Below are 16,672 nucleotides of genomic sequence, written 5' to 3' on the forward strand. Positions count from 1 at the left end.
AGCGGTGGAGAAAATTGCTCCCCAGGGACCAGATGAGGTCCGAAGGAAAGGGAGAGTAGGAAGGAAGAGAAAAAGCTCTTCTGATAACGAAAAAGGCGTTTGGTGGGGACGGGGGCAAACGGAACAAATTAAACTGAAGTAAAGCAAGCCACAGTTAAGAAAAAACGAATAGAAAAGCCAAGCGGCAAGGAAAAAGACACGGCAGGTGAGTTTGACTATGGAGGGGGGGGCAGCGCGAAGGCACTGCTGGCCCTCCCCTTTGCCACCCTCTGGGGCGTTTGGTAATTCGAAAAAACCAAATGCGCAGAGCTAAGGGGGATAAAGAAACAATACAAAACAATACAACCTGAAATGAGTGAAAAAAAATGAAGCAGAATGAGATTTTCGTGGAACAGCCAAGGAGCTCTTCGAATTACTGCCTGTCTTGCACGAGGCTGAGCATAAACTGGGGAACGCTACGGAGGAGTCACGTGGAGGAGGAGGAGTGTTCCTCAAAATTAAGCTCAGCCTACGAATGCAGAGACTGAAGCACCACTCACTTCTGAATGCTCCGAGCAGCTCTAAGGAGAATCCACTGTCTATGTTTGTCATACCTCTAGTTCCTAGTAATTACTGACCTAATTCATTTCCCCTGAAAGTAAACCGAAAGAAAAGATTGTCCATCTCACACACAGTTTAAGATGACAAGAATAAAACACTGAAAGCCACTGAATGATGTTCTTTCCTACTTTTGCCTTGTTTGCCTATATCCAGATGGGTTTTATGAATTATCAATAATAAAGCACTCTGATGAAACAATAGGACTAACAGAATTTGAAAAACTTATAGCATAAAATTTAGAAGTATTTATTAGCACTGAATATTTATTACTACTGAATATGAGTTAGAAATTGAACAAATCATTTAATAGATCCATTAGATGGTTAGAGCCTTAAAACAGGCCAGTTAATATGCATTAATGGGAATATAAGTGGGTATATTACAGCTACTGTGAATATTATACTCACAGGTCACTGGTACAAGGTTTTTAAATTGTGTATCAACGTCTAAAGAGATAATTTGTAATTTAAAATGTTGGAAATAAAATAAGGGAACCTACTACAAAAATAGTATTATTTTTGCTGGGACTAGAATTTATATAAAATCAGACTTGCTACTTATATACAAGTTTTCAATTCAAATTATTTTAAGATCTTTACTATGAAACTATTTGGGAAAGTATTACATTTATTTTTGTCTCTTATATTACAGGAAACAGGACAGAAAACCTGCATGTTCAATGCAATGCTATTTTTAGCTAAATAGGATTAGATGTTTAAACTTCCTAAATAAAAATTCAATTGCAAATTACTAATCATATTAACAAAGACATCGACACTTTAGGACAATATTCTAACTACATGTTGATTTAGTTAGGATGCTTATTTAAGTAGCTTATTGTTCACCCACAGTTGTCTTGACAAGATAAAATACTGAAAAAAAGCATTTCCTGATAGGAAGTAAATTCCACTGTTTATCACAGGCTTTCCTCAAAAAGCATTTTTCCAGAGAAGGAATGACACTTTAGTACAAAGTCTGGCACCAAAAAAATAAGGTTAAAGTTATTGCTATAAATACCTCCTATCTAGAAGTGTTTTCTCTTCATTATCTCATGATATGAGCTAATTTTTTCAGGAGTTCTTTGTACAGAATAACAGAAATTGAAAAATACATTTTAAAATATTTATCATCATGGAATTACACGCAGGAGTTCTTTCTGCTCCTTGTTTCCCCTTCTATTTCACAGCATCGAGTGGCCAAATATTGTATGAGACACTATCATATGTATGTGTCTGTCTGTCTGTGTGTACAACCAAGGTGTGGGCTCTCTGTTGCCTGGGAATCTCAAGGCCAGATGAATATGAAAATATGATCAGCCATATGCTTCTTCTCCTGGATCCGAATGGATGGGTGGTCTCTCAAATAATCTGGCCCCATGACATGTAAGATTTAAAAAAGTCAAAAACAACACCTTGAATTGTGCCCAGAAACAAACTAGTTAACCAGTGCAGCTCATAGAATAATGTATAATGTGTGTCTTTCTATTATAGTATAATGTGTGTCTTTCTAGTGTCACATATCTCTACTGGTGTGGCTGCATTTTTCACCAACGGAAGCTTCTAAGATATTCCTCAGTGGCAGTCCCATGTGCATTAGAGTAATTCTTTTGGAGGATGACTAGGGTGTGAATAATCATAAACAGAGCCTAATAATCCAGGAATGGCTATATTGCGCACAACATGAAGTTCTGCAAGGGTCTCCTAGCTATAATTGTCATCTGTTCTTTGAGCAGGAGTCATGAATCTAGAAGGACACCCAGATTGTGAAATGAATCTGTTTGGGGAAGGGCAACCCATCGAAGATGATACAATTCCAGATTTGAAAGATAGTAAAACCTGGTAACTCAATCTTGCCAGGGTTTATGTGTAGCCTGTTGTTCTGCATTCAGATCTCTACAGCCTCCAGGCACTGGGATGACAACATTGCTTACTTAATTCACCAGGGGCAGAGAAGTATCACTGAGCATCATCAGCATAATTGTTAGTGAAAGTTGATCCCCCCCCCAGCAGTTTCATGCAGAAGTTAAATGGGATACAGTACCAATACATATAGGGATCAAGGGGCAGATTGCTTTCAATCAATACCAACTTGTATTAATCCTATAGGAAGGAAGTGATCTAGTACAGAACAGCATCAACCTTTCCTAATAGCTGAAGCCAATCCAGAATGATCATTGATATCAGAAGCTGCCAAGAGGTTAAGAAGTGGGATAAATGAACTATCCCAATTCTGCTCCTGCCAGAGATCGTGCAAAAATGCAACTAATCCATTACCTAGGCCTGAAACCTAATTAAAGGATTTCAGGCCTAGGTAATTCACTTCATCAAGAGTTCACTGAAGCTGCTACATGACTACCTGTCCACAACCTTCCTTAACAAAGGAGATTGGACACTGCAGAAAAGTTGTTGAGTATGGTGGGATCTAATTACATGTTTTTGAAGAGGGGGGCAAACTAATGCCTCAAGTGACAAAAGGTTAACTTTTAAGTATGAATTTACTACGTCTAAATGTCACCCTCTGGGCAGCCTTAGCCAATCAGGAAAAGCATGGGTCTAAAAAGCAGGGCAAACTCATAGTTGTAAGGATTTTGTTCCAGATTCAAACATTCCCAGATAACTGAACAAAACTGTGCCCCAGGCACAAGATCTGCACCAAGACTAACATCTATTTGGGAACAAACTCAAACAAGTTTTTTCCAACAGATGCTATGGCATTATATTTCCAAAAGAACATTTATAATTAATTATATTTAAAAGGAAAGCATGATTAATGCTAGCACAACAGTTACTTCATTTAAAAAAAAAATCAAATTATCCTTTTTTCTTAACTACAAGGATCTGGCAGACAGTCTGATTATTTAATTGCCAGGCTAGATCTAATCTGTAATCAGTAATTTATTCTGTTCTGGTGTTAAATAGAAATCATTCTATTTAATGATTTATTATTAAATACTACCTAAACTTAATTAAGCAATGAAATATGCACTATCACTATGTTGTGATCATACATGAATTAGTTCCCCCCTCTCAAAATATATATTTTTAGAAGAGAAATGTGGTGAGTGAATGAATGAATGAATGTATAACTACAATTATTACTATCCTTACTCTTTCATGGTTCTTGGTACAGTTATGCCCAGGGTCCCCAAAATTCTGGCTGCTGTTTCAACCCTGTGGTCACATAATCAAAATTTGGTTGCTGGAAGTCTGCCTGCAATTATTGCCAAGGATACTTCAACTTCCTCTATCTGTGCCTCTCCATTTCTGCCCTTTTGGCTGTCCTGAGCTCTACTGCCTTTGCCAGCCATGTGATCCTAAACTGCCTGCTCTGCACTCCATCACCTCCAACTGACCTTTGCCATTTTCCTGCTCCTACTACTAACAATAACATTTTATTGTAATTAGCATTGGTCAAGGAACAAATATACTAATTATTTATATCCCTTAAAGCTATAAATTTTTCATCAAGGAAAACAATGAGTTCTTATTTTTGCATAATTTCTGAAATCTGTTTCATTTTTGAGAAAGTCACTTGTTTCTTGTTCCATATTTATTTTTGTCTGATATTTGCTTTTTATAAGCTTTAGCAATAAATAAGACCTAACAGAAAGAACATATGTAGCATGGAATTAAACTGTAGAGTTCTTGGTTGTTTGCTTGGGGATGTTTAATTACAAAAGTAACATCAATAGTGTGAGTGAATGTGAGTTATATACAATAGCTTGTGCTGCCAATGCTGGTAGGGATGTGGTTTTATCTTTAGTAGTTCCTTGATTATTGTTTTCTGTTTATTTGCCTGGTGTTAATTCCTGCTTATCCTGTTTCTTCTTAGGCTTATTATCTCTTTTGAGTGGTGTGTAAATATGGTTTATTTCTATGTGTCTATTGATGGCTGATTTGTCCAAATGCCAAGCTTTCAGGAATTCTCTGGCATTTTTTGATTTTGCTTGGTTTAGGATGCTCACAATTTGTCAGTTGAAACCATGGTTTTGTTTTATCTATGTGTCGTGAGATTAAAAAATTTTCATCGTGTCTTCTGACTGCTGGTTGATGTACATGGAAATGGCAAGAGAACACAGGCAAGCAAAGATCAGCAATTAATTCCATTTATAATGGACCAAATGATTGCACATAGAAGAATCAGCTTAATTCCTTTAGTGGCAGTTGCAACTGAAAACTGATCTTGTGTTTTCAGAGGCACAAGCTGCTTGTAACATGTTAGGAATGTGCACTGATCACATGCAGATGAAGAAATCAAATCCAGATCTGTCTTTGCAATTTTGGGGCTACATATCTTAATTAAGAGATCAAGTTGATTCCCTGGTAAATCAGACTGTGACTCTAGATAGCAGAAAGGTATTTCACTGACAAATGAAAGATATGACATTCTAAAATAAGGTATTAATGTAGTAGCAGATCCTGGTCAAAACAAATAAATGACCAAGGTAAGTTTCATGAGGGAACTATGAGAATTACAGCATTCATAAATGACATAAAACTAAACCAAGTAAATTTTAATTGAGTTGAAGAAGCTTTTAGAAGTGCTTTCCATAGTCCATATAATAAGTTAAAACAAAGATTGGGCGTTGGTAAATTTACTTGTGAATGCCCTTTCTATCTATGCTGCAAGAGAGTCCAGGATGGGTCGACTCCTTCTTATGATGTCATTAAGCTGTACTTGCATATAAAAAGCCAGCCCCCAGGAGAATCCCCAGCTTTGGCAAAGATACTTGACAGACTGAAGTGTCTCTGAAAGCAAACAATCCAATACATTAACATGCCTTACCATCTCCGGATGAACCAAGGGAGGGGCTGGGCTCTCTCGCAGCATAGATAGAAAAGGCGTTCACAGGTAAATTTACCAATGCCCATTCTCCTCCACGCTGCAGCAAGAGCCCAGGATGGGACATACCAAAGCTTGCATGTTCACGGGCGGGTCCTCGTCCGGACAATCACTCCGACAGTGGAACCACTCGCTGAAGAACCTGTCTGCTGAAGGCCGCCGTCGCCGAGGCAAAGGAATCCAGACGGTAGTGTCTGATGAAGGGAGATGGAGATGTCCACGTGGCCGCTCTGCAAAACTCTTCCAAGGATGCCTGAGTGGCCCAGGCAGCTGAAGTGGCCCAGGCAGCTGAAGTGGCCGTACTTCTGATGTAAATTCGAAGAGCCCTTCTGACATCTAGAGTATGCCACTTGTGCTCTAAGTAATGGTGTGGAAGGGGACATATAGAGTATGCCACTTGCGCTCTAAGTAATGGTGTGGAAGGGGACAGAAGTCAGGTAACACAATGTCTTGGGACAGATGGAACCAAGTGTTAACCTTTGGGATAAAGGAGGGGTCCTGATGGAGAACAACCCTATCATTGTGAAAGATGCAAAGATCCTGCCTGATAGAAAGGGCAGCCAGTTCTGACACCCTTCTGGCCGAAGTGATAGAAATGAGGAAAACTACCTTTAGAGTTAGGAATTGGAGAGAGACTGTTCTAAGGGGTTCAAAGGGGGAGCTTCAAAAGGGCATTAAGAACCAAGTGAAAGTCCCATGAAGGATACCTGTGCACCACAGGAGAGTGTAGGGTGGAAGCACCTTTCAAAAATCTCCTGACCGAGGGGTGATGGGACAAGGAAGGAAGCAAACCCCATGAAAGAACTGAGGAGAGAGCAGCTACCTGGCAACGTAAGGTACTGGGGGCTAAACTTTTCTCCAAGCCATCCTGAAGGAATCTTAGAACCTCTGCCAATTGGGCTGAGGAAGGTGAGAGACCCTCCTTGAGGCACAATTGGGAGAAAACCCTCCAGGTGGCATCATAGAGGTGCCTTGTAGGTTTGTGAGATGCCTGGATGGTGAGGATAACCCCCTCTGGGAGATTAGCCTCCCTTAGCTGCTGCTGCTCAAGCACCACACGGCCAGCTTGAGCCACTGGGGCTCTGGATGGATCAGGGCCCCTTGGTGCAGGGAGATGAGATGGGCCGGGATCCTCCAAGGGGAAGCCACAGACAGGTTGACCAGGTCCGCAAACCAGGGCCTCCTTGGCCAATAGGGTGCCAGGAGAATTAGCTCCGCTCGTTCTGCCAACAGCTTCCGTATGACTGCCAGAATGATGGGAAGAGGGGAAAGGCATAGAGGAGACCTGCGGGCCATTTGCAATGAAGAGCACTGGCCCCCTCCGCTCCCTGGCAAGGAAACCTGATGAAGAATCTGTTGACTTGGGCATTTTGAGGAGTGGAGATCAGATCTACCTCTGGAGTTCCGAATCAGAGGGAAAGATTCCTGAATAGGGATGGAGGAATGTACCATTCTGCCTGGTCAACTAAACTCCTGCTCAGCCAGCTGGCTTGGGAATTGTCAACTCCGGAAATGTGATCGGCTGAGATCAACAGAAGGTGTTTCTCTGCCCATAACCCCAAATATTCTGCCTCCCTCATGAGTGCCTTGGATGTCGTTCCCCCATCTGTTGACATGTGCCTTTGCAGCCATATTGTCCGTCAACATGAGAACATGGGAGACGGTCACCGAGGCTCTAAAATGCTTGAGAGCCAGAGAAATAGCTCTGCACCCTAACCAATTTATGGGATGGGTGCTGTCTGATCTGGACCAAACCCCTTGAGCTATCTGACCCTCCATATGGGAGCCCCAACCCAGAAGGCTGGCATCTGTGGTGATTACTAGCCTGTCCGGTTCCTTGAATTGGATCCCCTTCTAGAGGGATGGGGAGAGCCACCAATTGAGGGACCGCTGGACCTGTTGAGAGAGCAGGACCTTGATTAACAAGTGGCTGGTTCCTGCTCGTTAAAAGGGGAGCAGAAACCATTGGAGCGATCGGGAGTGAAACCGTGCCCATAGGACAATGCCAATACATGAGACCATCTTCCCCAGTAGTTTGGACAGCAGTGACAGTGGAACAGTGTGTTGTTGTTGAATCTGACTGATGATCTCTGCAGGGCTTTTTCCACAATCTGGAGACAGGAAAACCTGGCACAAAGTCGTGTTGATGACTGCTTCCAAGTGTAGCAGTTTGGTCGTGGGTGAGAGATGGTTCTTCTTGGTATTGATGGAAAACCTGTGGCTTTGGAGGCAAGACAGGATAATTTGTAAGTCCTGATGGGCCGAGTGGATGGAGGAGGACAGTATCAACATGTCATCCAAGTAGCATTGGATCCTCACTGGAACAGAACAGAGTGAAGCCACCAAAGCTGCTAGAATTTTTGTGAAGATCCTTGGAGACGATGAGAGGCTGAAGGGAAGGGCTCGATACTGGAAGTGGGCATTCTGGTAACAGAAATGGAGAAACTGGCGATGATGAGGCCAGATGGGGATGTGGAGGTAAGCTCCGTGAGATCAATGGAAGAGAGGAGGTCGCCGTCCCGAATGCTCTCTAAGATAGAATGCAGTGTCTGCATTTTAAATCGCTTGTATTTGACAAACTGATTGAGAAATTTTAGGTCAACACCACCGCCACCGTCCCGAGGCTTTGGGAACAACAAAAAGACAAGAGTAAAATCCCCGTCCCCGTTGTAAGGTGGGAACTGGTTGAATAGCTCTTATGTTGAGTAGGTGTTGAATGGCCGAATTCATAAGGGCTCTCTTTGAAGTGTCCCGTGAAAATTTTTCTGGCGGTGAAGATAGAAATTCCAATTGTAGCCCTGACCTAGCAGTGTTGAGCACCCAGGCATCTGTCGTTGGTTCCTCCCATTTGGAGGCAAAGAAGGCTAAGCAATCTCTGATGGGTGGGGAGAACAAGGTATTACTTAGAGTAAAGGAAGGAACGACCCCCTCCCCCCAAAAAGGGCTGTTTACCAGCAGAAGGTTGTCTGCCAGGTGGTTCTTGACATTGGTCTTGGCGTTGAGAATACGCCCTCTGTGGCCGAGGAAAGCGGGAGATGGACTCCGCCCAAAAGGCAGGTGGGTGATAAGAGCTGGGCAATAGTCAGCTTTTTTCCCTGAGGAGGAAAGAATTTTACGTTTATCTCTGGTCTCGATGAGATACGGCTCTAGAGCCTCGCCGAAAAGCTTGTCTCCTGCGCAGGGGGCAGAGGCCAGGTTCCATTTGTGGTGTGACTCCGCCTGCCAATTTCAGAGCCACAGAAGCCTTGCAGCCAATGAAGATGCCATGGCCTCTGATGCAAATTTGGCAGAATTGAGGGTGGCATCCGTAGTTAATTCCACCACTGCTATAATTTTGTTAAGGTCTTGATGAGACCTGAGGTCAGAGGCAGGCAATTGGTCCTGCAGTTGGTGCAGCCATTGTAGAGATGCCCTCGTGAAAAACAATGCAGCGGTAGAAGCCTGAACAGCCCATGCAGCTGCTTGGTGGTTGCACTTGAGGGTCTGTTCGGAAAGCTTGTCCTCTGGTTTAAGGACATCCTGACATGCATGCTTTTAAGTATAGGCGGCTAATATGCTCCAAAGTTGGATAGCTGTGTCCATGGACTTTTCTGTGGTCTGTTTCTCTTCTTTTTTCAAATCTTGTTACTGATAACACAACTGAACTGAGTGAAAACAAAAACAAAAAAACAAAACAAAATCCTGTAGCTGAATGTGTATGAAGATTTTCAATTGTCCAAGACATGGTTGTCCAAGGTGCTTTTTCAAAAGGCGGTTCGACTTTTGTTTTTGCTTGACGACATTTTGCTTCTCATCCAAGAAGCTTCTTAGCTTCTGAAGAACTGAAGAAATTTATTGGATGAGAAGCAAAACATTTTCAAGAAAAACGAAGTCCGGTTACCTGTCCAAAGTCCAGTCACAAAGTCCAGAAAACACTGGATCTCCCATTACTACTTGATGAAACTTCAATGCACTTTATTATTTTATTAGATTTGTGTGTACCAATCTCATCATATTATGAGGCTGCCTTTAAAGGCTATTCAGAAATTACAGTTGGCACAAAATGCAGTACTTTAGATCAGGGGTCCCCAACCACCGGGCCGCGGACCGGTACCGGTCCGTGGATCATTTTGTACCGGGCCGCAAAGAAAATAAAAACAAAATAAAAATGGCAGCTTTCTTCGCCTTCGGTGAATGCTGCTGGGATCAGGGATCAAGGACACAAATGAAAGAAGGGGAGGGAGGAAGCAACCAAAGCCTGTCCTGCTCTCTGGCTCAGCGGCTTCGGTTTCCTCCTGCCTTGTTCCTCTCTTAGTCACTCTCTCGCTCCTCCACCAGCCCAGGAAGAAACTGCTTCAAAGAAGCCGGCAGGGTGGCTTTTCCTGGCGGCGCAGCTCCGAAGCGCCCGTTCACCCCCACCCCACCACCCACGGTTCAATCCAGTGCTCCGTTCTGCCTGCCTGCCTGCCTTCGTTTCTGGTTGTTTCGGAGTAGCTTTGGCTGAGAATAATAACTATTCGCCTCTTTTACTCAGCCGAAGCTGCTCCGAAACAACCAGAAATGAAGGCAGGCAGGCAGGCAGAACGGAGCACTGGATTGAACCGCGGGTGGAGGGGCGGGGGTGAACGGGTGCTTCGGAGGAGCTGCGCCGACAGGAAAAGCCACCCTGCTGGCTTCTTTGAAGCAGTTTCTTCCTGGGCTGGTGGAGGAGTGAGAGAGCGACTGAGAGAGGAACGAGGCAGACACCTGAGGCATAAGGCTGAGGGAGGGAGGGAAACACCTGAGGGATGAGGCTGAGGGAGTCAGGGCTGAGAGGCGGGGCTTCTCAGCCATCCTGCAGGGACTTGTCCTGAGCCGCGGAGACAGCCACAGGCCACCGCCGCCCAGCGCTCAGTTTTGAAGGCGCTTCTCAGCCCGGTGCAGTTCCTGAATCTGCAGCTGAAACCCTCCGTTTTAAATGTCCCAATAGAAGAGAATATCTGTTGCTCAGGGTTGCAATGAGGAGGCATTGGCGCTCCCTGAACTTGGTGGTTTGCTGGCAGACGTTTTATTACCCGACTAGGTAACAACATCAGATGTTATCTAGTCAGGTAATGAAACGTTTGCAAGCAAACCACCAAACTCGGACTCCTCCCCCTCCCCCCTCCTTGAAAAAGTGTCCCCCCCCCCGGTCCTTGAAAAAGTGTTTCTGTGTGAAACTGGTCCCTGGTACAAAAAAGGTTGGGGACCACTGCTTTAGATGCTGTTGGCTGTTGAGATTTGCTTTACCTATGGAACATATATATTCTGTGTGCTGCATTGGTTACCAATAAATTTCCTAGGATAATTCAAAGTACTAATTTTAAACATTTTGGTATCTTAAAGAGTGTCTCTTCAAGGTAGAACTGTCCTGTCTTCTGTTTCTGGTTTCCATATTCAGCATGTGAATAAGGAAGACGCTCTCAGATTTTTTTTCCATAATAGCCATCACAAGTTTGTTCCGCAAGGTTGCCAAGACAGAATTGTTTTCATGGAGCCTCTGGCTGTTATTGTTGCTGGGTTAGATGGGGTTGGCACCAATGTCTTACTGATTTTGATTTAGGGTTTTTTAATTGGGATTGTTTTTACTTGTGATTTTGTATTTTATTACATTGCAAACTGCTGTGAGTCATTTAGATTTGGCACTACACAAACATACCAAATAAACATAATTGTGCTATAAAAATTAGATTTAAGCCCAACCTTGTTTTATATATAAATGGGACAGATAAATGAACAACATGCTCTGCTGCACTAATCTGACTCTGAATTAAGAGAAAAGGAACAGATGATGACACTCTTTGATAAGCATTTCCTATGGGAAATGCACCTTACTTAAATAAATGTTGTTCAAATTTTGAGGTTAATTTTAATAATGTGAAAACTATGAATTAAATATTTAAAAGGGTTTTTTTAAAAAAATAAAAATGTGCATGTGACACAAGCATCACTTTCTGTTGATTCAATAATCCCATGCAAACTAACTTAATGAACCAAGGATGGACTAAAGAGAATTTGGACTCCTAGCAGATGGCTTAATAAAATAATAAACAAATACGTTTCAAGGGATAAAAAATATGAAATAACGTCCATCCAAATATTTGCTATAGCTCCCAGTTAGGAAACACAACATGTTAAGACTGTTAAACTTATTTTATTCCTTTATTTAACAACATTTATATCCCAACCCAATCTTGAGATATAGATGGAGAAAAACCTTTTAAAAATTTCACAATGAACCATAAGCAACAATATTAATTCATTTCCTTTAATGTTATAGTTTTGGATAGAGCTTTTTCAGATACACTGCCACAAATGTGAAACTCATTTCCCAGAAGTATACAGGGAATGCCATTATAGGCATATAGAAAGACTTAAAAACACATTTTTCAAATGATCTACAATACATCTAGAGAAGTATTTTTAAAAATTATCTTAAATAATTCATTTTACTTTTATTGGATTTATTGTGTTCAGGATGTTTGATTTTGTTACAAACTCAAAAATTTTCTACAAAAATGTCTTTTTAATGGGTAATTTAAAAATAATAAACATTTAGGCTCTTTCGGTTTGGGTTTCTTCAGCAACAGACCGAAATCCGTGATCGTGCATGGTTTCAATCTGTGCTCGCCGCTGGAGCGCCCCGATCCTTTGGATTCAGGGCTGAAGCCACCCTGTAGAGGTGGTGAAGAGGGGGGGAGATTGCTAGCCAAGTGGAGGGGAGCTGCATCTCTCCTCCTTGGCTGGTCTAGACTCCCCTTCCCGAAGGTGGTTGCAGTGGTGGTCAAATATGGCCATCTCAAAGGAGAATCCGACTGGATAAGATTGTGCAGGAGGAAAACAAAGAGGAAAGCAGGACAGATCGGGCTAAACAACAGAGAACATCTAAGCAAGGTACCCTGAATCTAAAAGTACTTAGAGAGATACTGCTGAAAGAAGACTTTTAAGCGACGAAGGAGAGAGAAAAGGTTAAAAAACCCTTCTTTTACCTTTATATTGACAATTACAAATGATATGGAAAGAAATCTATATTTACTTTGACACTAATAGGCTACTTTAAGCTGAAATTTAAGTGTTAAAAGGAAAATAAAGATTTTTTCCTTTTTCCTTAAAGCCCTAAAAAGGAGAAGAGTGGAAGAAAAAGGGTGGAACTTGGAATAATGGAAAAATGGAGTGCCACCTGGAAAAATAAAGAGGATTAACAGCGAAACTTTGAAAATAGTGAGAAAAGGATACATTGTAACTGAAACCTTATTAAAAGATACAGTAACCCACAGAAAGGAAAAGTAAAGGAAAGAAACAAGAAGGAACAGTTTGGGATCATTTGGTGATATAAAAAAAAGTCTTTGGCACTGGTCTTTTTTTTCTCTCCTCCTCCTCCTCCTCTTTCTGTTTTTACTTAAAGTCAATCGGGGTGGTTGTTCAAAAGTGTTTAAAATGGCATTACTCCTGGAGGAATTGAGATGAGTCTTAAAAAGCAGAAAGAAGATGCAGAAAGGGGAGGAAGGTCTTTGGCTTCACATTTGAATTTCTTGAAATGGAGATCCTGAACTATGAAAAGCAAAAGGAAAAGCTTCAAGAGCAAGAAGAAGGGCGGGACAAAGAAGAAGCCATGTTCAATGATCAAATAATGCAAAGTGTGGTAATAAGGGGGAAAAGGGGGAAAGGAGTTAAAAGTTTGAGATTAAAGGGAACAGCCAAAAAGAAAAATAGTCTGAAAAGGAAGTATAACAGCAAGGAGAAGCAGAAAAGAGAGAGAAGGGTATAAAAAAGGGATGGGAAAAAGGGGGGGAAGATAGAAAGGGAAAGAACTTATGAGGGACAAAAACAGGAAATAAAGAAAAAGGGGAAATGTACTAGGATTAAAGGTATTTGCTCAGCTAGAAAACACTGAGACAATGGATAAATTAAGTTAAAAGTGAGGATTCTGCAAAGGTACAAAAGATAGTGTTGTGACAGTAGAGTACTGTAATGAGTTAGAAATGAAATAAGTAAATAATCTGAGATAAAACTGTATTGTTATGTAATGGTATGTTTATTTATAATTAATGCAATAATGAGAGGGAAACATAGTAACTGTTTCTAAAGATTAATAAAATATTGAAAAGAAATGTGAAAGATTTATAAGGAAATTTATACGAGTTATTAGAATGAATTTGAATAATTATTTTGCTTATTAATAGTAAATAACTTATAAGATAAAACTGTATGATTATCCAATGGTATGCTTATTAACAGTTAAGTAATAATGAAGAAGGAGGGAAATATTTCAACTGTTTTCAAAGATTGATAAATATTGAAAAGAAATGTGAAAGATTTACAAGGCTCATACCAGTACTAGAATGAAGTTGAATAACTATTTTGCTCACTGTTTATATACACTGCTCAAAAAAATAAAGGGAACACTGAAAAAACACAATGTAACTCCAAGTCAATCAAACTTCTGTGAAATCAAACTGTCCACTTAGGTAGCAACACTGATTGACAATCAATTTCACATGCTGTTGTGCAAATGGAATAGACAACAGGTGGAAAGCATAGGCAGTTAGCAAGACATCCCCAATAAAGGAGTGGTTCTGCAGGTGGTGACTACAGACCACTTCTCAGTTCCTATGCTTTCTGGCTGATGGTTTGGTCACTTTGGAATGCTGGCGGTGCTTTCACTCTAGTGGTAGCATGAGATGGAGTCTACAACCCACACAAGTGGCTCAGGTAGTACAGCTCATCCAGGATGGCACATCAATGCGAGCTGTGGCAAGAAGGTTTGCTGTGTCTGTCAGCATAGTGTCCAGAGCATGGAGGCGCTACCAGGAGGTACATCAGGAGACGTGGAGGAGGGCAACAACCCAGCATCAGAACCGCTACCTCTGCCTTTGGACAAGGAGGGACAGGAGGAGCACTGACAGAGCCCTGCAAAATGACCTCCAGAGGGTCACAAATGTGCATGTGGCTGTTCAAACGGCCAGAAACAGACTCCATGAGGGTGGTATGAGGGCCCAACATCCACAGGTGGGGGTTGTACTTACAGCCCAACACCATTCAGGATGTTTGGCATTTGCCAGAGAACACCAAGATTGGCACATTCACCACTGGCACCCTGTGCTCTTCACAGATGAAAACAGGTTCACACTGAGCACATGTGACAGACATGACAGGGTCTGGAGATGCCGCGGAGCACGTTCTGCTGCCTGCAGCATCCTCCAGCATGACCGGTTTGGCAGTGGATCAGTAATGGTGTGGGGTGGCATTTCTTTAGGGGGCCGCACAGCCCTCGATGTGCTCGCCAGAGGTAGCCTGACTGCCATTAGGTACCGAGATGAGATCCTCAGAGACCCTTGTGAGACCATATGCTGGTGCTGTTGGCCCTGGGTTCCTCCTAATGAACGACAATGCTAGACCTCATGTGGCTGGAGTGTGTCAGCAGTTCCTGCAAGACAAAGACATTGATGCTATGGACTGGCCCAACCATTCCCCAGACCTGAATCCAATTGAGCACATCTGGGACATCCTGTCTCGCTCCATCCACCAATGCCACGTTGCACCACAGACTGTCCAGGAGTTGGGGGATGCTTTAGTCCAGGTATAGGAGGAGATCCCTCAGGAGACCATCCGCAACCTCATCAGGAGCATGCCCAGGCATTGTAGGGAGGTCATACAGGCACATGGAGGCCACACACACTACTGAGCCTCATTTTGACTTGTTTTAGGACATTACATCAAAGTTTGGATCAGCCTGTAGTGTTTTTTTCCACTTTTAATTTTGAGTGTAACTCCAAATCCAGACCGCTCCATGGTTTGCTAAATTTGATTTCCATTGATCATTTTTGTGTGATTTTGTTGTCAGCACATTCAACTATGTAATGAACAAAGTATTTAATGAAAATATTTCATTCATTCAGATCTAGGATGTCTTATTTTTGTGTTCCCTTTATTTTTTTGAGCAGTGTATATATACTGTTTTTGCTGTTTTTAGAATTTTTCTTTTTACATTTTTAAGGGGAAATACCAAGCAGAGTCTGAATGATGAGATTTACATGATATAAAATAGATATTAGAAATTTGAATGTTATAATTTTAGAATGCATAAATTTAATGTTTAATGAAATTTTATAGATAATAACAATAAGACTTAAAGATGTTGTACTCCGATTGGCAATCATAGAGAGAATTTTGCTTTTTAAGAACGTTGGAAGAAAACATAATGAAATTGTAAACAAGACAGATGAAAGTATAAGTATAATGAATAAAAAGATATAGAAATTTAGGTAAAAGAAATACAATTAAATAAGAAGAAAATGAGATAATCATAAAAGAAAATTAAGAGAAGTAAAGGGAGAAATAGTGAGAAGTTGGAAAAAGAGTAATAAGATATGGTTGAATATATAAGATGAATATGCATATGAAATTGTGTTTGTATGGAAATGTGATAACCCAGAACCATGCTGTATTCAAATAAGATGTTTTATTTGTTTTGTTAAAACTCAATAAAACTTTATTAAAAAATAATAATAAACATTTAAATAAATTTGCCACAGCTCCTAGTGGCCAAATTAAAAAAAGTATTAAAAAAATTAAAGTGTGGCCTGCAATTTCCAAAATACAACCGTACTCTTCTACTGCAGGTAACATTTTCTCTTCAACCAGTGAAAATATCAGGTTGCCTATAAGTCTACCATAAACATAAGAGGACTTTTTATTCTCTTAGTACAAATAAATCCTAAAATACTAATCAGCAAAGGGTTTCTGCTCAATGAATCATACTTACCTGTAACTGTAAGGCAAATTAACTGATTTTTCCCATATGTGAGTGATCTGATTTCCATAAATTTTTATTTTTAAGTTAAATTAATGACATACCTTTATCATTTCACCATGTTTTTCCCTAATGGTTTAATGTTTAATAGTATTCTGTGTCTGTTTTTCATGTTGTTTTTAGGATTTATGTCATTTTCTGACTTTTTCTTTATGCAAGTCACCCAGACTTTTGACCATGAAATATGCTATAAATTTTAGCAGATAAAGAATGTAGAAAGCGTATTATAATAAAAAGCTAACAGGTATACAGGAATGGTAATTTCTGGGGGAAGGGGACTTAAGAACTATGACAGCCACCCAGAAGTAAGTTGATCTATTAAACAATAATTACAAAAATTACAAGAGTTTCTGCTGACATGATATTGTGAATAATACAAATTAATGCTAAGAAATGTGTTAGTAATTTATTTTACTTTTG

At 40.9% G+C, this 16,672-nt stretch overlaps 1 protein-coding gene and 1 pseudogene across 7 annotated transcripts in view; both read right to left on the reverse strand.

Annotated features, from left to right (window-relative positions):
* Positions 1–16,672, reverse strand: part of ADD3 (adducin 3) — a 79,637-nt gene that overhangs the window by 27,102 nt on the left and 35,863 nt on the right. The window lies entirely within an intron of this gene.
* Positions 1–16,672, reverse strand: part of LOC148125809 (uncharacterized) — a 32,569-nt pseudogene that overhangs the window by 1,464 nt on the left and 14,433 nt on the right.

Source organism: Pseudonaja textilis, chromosome 4, assembly GCF_049901715.1.
Source record: "Pseudonaja textilis isolate UNSWEBS1 chromosome 4, rPseTex1.2, whole genome shotgun sequence".
Classification (NCBI taxonomy): Eukaryota; Metazoa; Chordata; class Lepidosauria; order Squamata; family Elapidae; genus Pseudonaja; species Pseudonaja textilis.